At 41.2% G+C, this 2,392-nt stretch overlaps 1 long non-coding RNA gene across 1 annotated transcript; it reads right to left on the reverse strand.

The window, feature by feature from the left end:
- Positions 1-1,458: 1,458 nt before the first annotated feature.
- On the reverse strand, positions 1,459-2,392 carry LOC113472858. Its single transcript, XR_003395006.1, has 2 exons — positions 2,327-2,392; positions 1,459-1,612 (listed from the first exon to the last, which is right to left on the reverse strand). It is a non-coding gene; the product is annotated as an uncharacterized LOC113472858 (long non-coding RNA).

Genomic DNA, 2,392 nt, shown 5'->3' on the forward strand with positions numbered 1-2,392 from the left:
GGAAGGTAAGGACTAAGGACAGTTTGGTGGGTATTAAGCCCACACACACTCTATCACTATTAAGGTGTGTCCAAACATGGTCGATCGACGACGAGGTAAATCCTATATATTCGAGGCAGTGTGGACGGTTTAGACGAAATCGATCAACGGCCGGTCGACTATGTGTGAATACTCCTTTAGAATTAAGTACCATTACGTGGACAGCTTAAAAGGGCCTCAATAACGGAGAGTAGACTAGTGTCTGTCTAACTGTGGGACCATAAGCAGGGAGGAGAACAGCTATCCCTAACCACCCTAGCTAGCTGATAGTTTCAAAGGATTCTCTCTGCTTGAAAAGCACACACAAGTCCTCACGATGGTTTAGGACGAGCTAATCAAACATGGCTAGAGACCATCACACCGGTGTATGGCAGATACAAAACGATATCTTTTCTTTATTCTGCGGTCACCATTCGGCGAAAGCTAAAGCCGCTGAAACAAAAACAACTATATGGTCTTAAATCTATTCTATTCCAAAATCACTTCTTCCACAGAGGACGTGGACGTGGGGTTCGGCATATTCTCGCACGTCATCTACGAAAGTCCGGACACGGTACTTTCTCAATAGGTAATATGAAGCAACAGAGGAAGAATGTACAAAAAAGAATGGAAGAGAGAAGAGATTATTTTACTTTCGTAAAGAAATCCTTAATAAAGGCAATTTTTATTTATTTCTTATTTTCTCAACAGGAATGGTCGCCTTGGGAAGCTGACGAGGGAGCAACGCGCCCTGGCGGTGGAAAATGATAGTTTGCAGTCCGAGCAGAGCCGCCTGCAGAAGACGTATGATGAGGTAAGTCCCTGGGGTCACTTAGGTTAAGCAACGTTGAGCGTGAAACCACCGAGAGCTTTTTTTTTTCAATACTACTGAAGGCTTCATTACTTTAACTACTGATGTCTTTATCGTCCCGAAATGGAAGAGAAAAGGTAGACAGGTTTTGGAGAGAGTCCTAGCTTAGACATCAACCTCGCCCAATGAGGTAACCATTCCATTATTCCTTCTTTATTTATATTTCAAAAATAAACAATGGATCAATTACTTTATAATAATATATAATGACTGCTGAAACCCTCCAAGAAAAGAAAAAGAGTTGCCCACCTCTGTGGCTGAGTGGTCAAGAGCACTGACTACTGACTCTCAACCCGGAGGTGCTGGGTTCGAACCCCGGACAGGACGAGGTTAACGCCGGGAGCATTCTCTAAAACCGAAGTCCTAGAGCTCCAATATTATGTGGTCAAATTATCAAATAAATGAGAACAAAATTTCATACCTCGGCTTTGATCGAACCCACGCTCTCCTGTTTACCAGGCGAGCGTCTTGACCACTACGCCACCGAGGCAGTTCGACGTAAAGCTTTAGCTTATAATGCATATCTTTAGGTAAAATAAAGAAAACCCATATCATACCTAGAGGATGATGGTTAGACGTGACATGTAGGTTGGATTTCCCAATCGAATCCAAGTTGGGTAACTTCTTATTGGGCACTGCTTGTAGTAATACCTTGTGGTATAGTTCTAGAGTGGTTCTCATGTCAGAACACTCTTGGGTTCTCTTCTCAGAGGTCCTGATGAGCTGAAAATAAACAACGAGAGAAGTCCATTAAATTTTCGGTCTAACCCTGCGTAACGGTCTAACTCTGCGTAACAGATAAGTGGTAAATGGTTGGGTTGGATGGCAGAGATTGCCTAAGGCGATAATCCCGCCTTTTGTTAAATTTGTACTTTATGTATTGTATGAATTTTCAACAATAAAGAGTTTATTATTATTATTATAAAGTAATTGATCCATTGTTTATTTTTGAAATATAAATAAAGAAGGAATAATGGAATGGTTACCTCATTGGGCGAGCAACGAGAGAAGTCCATTAAATTTTCGGTCTAACCCTACGTAACGGTCTAACTCTGCGTAACAGATAAGTGGTACATGGTTGGGTTGGATGGCAGAGATTGCCTAGGGTAATAATCCCGCCTTTTGTTAAATTTGTACTTTATGTATTGTATGAATTTTCAACAATAAAGAGTTTATTATTATTATAAAGTAATTGATCCATTGTTTATTTTTGAAATATAAATAAAGAAGGAATAATGGAATGGTTACCTCATTGGGCGAGGTTAATGTCTAAGCTAGGACTCTCTCCAAAACCTGTCTACCTTTTCTCTTCCATTTCGAGACGATAAAGACATCAGTAGTTAAAGTAATGAAGCCTTCAGTAGTATTGAAAAAAAAGCTCTCGGTGGTTTCACACTCAACGTTGCTTAACCTAAGTGACCCCAGCCAGGGACTTACCTCATCATACGTCTTCTGCAGGCGGCTCTGCTCGGACTGCAAACTATCATTTTCCACCGCCAGGGC

This window comes from Diaphorina citri, unplaced genomic scaffold (genome assembly GCF_000475195.1).
Source record: "Diaphorina citri unplaced genomic scaffold, Diaci psyllid genome assembly version 1.1 scaffold9393, whole genome shotgun sequence".
Lineage (NCBI taxonomy): Eukaryota > Metazoa > Arthropoda > Insecta > Hemiptera > Psyllidae > Diaphorina > Diaphorina citri.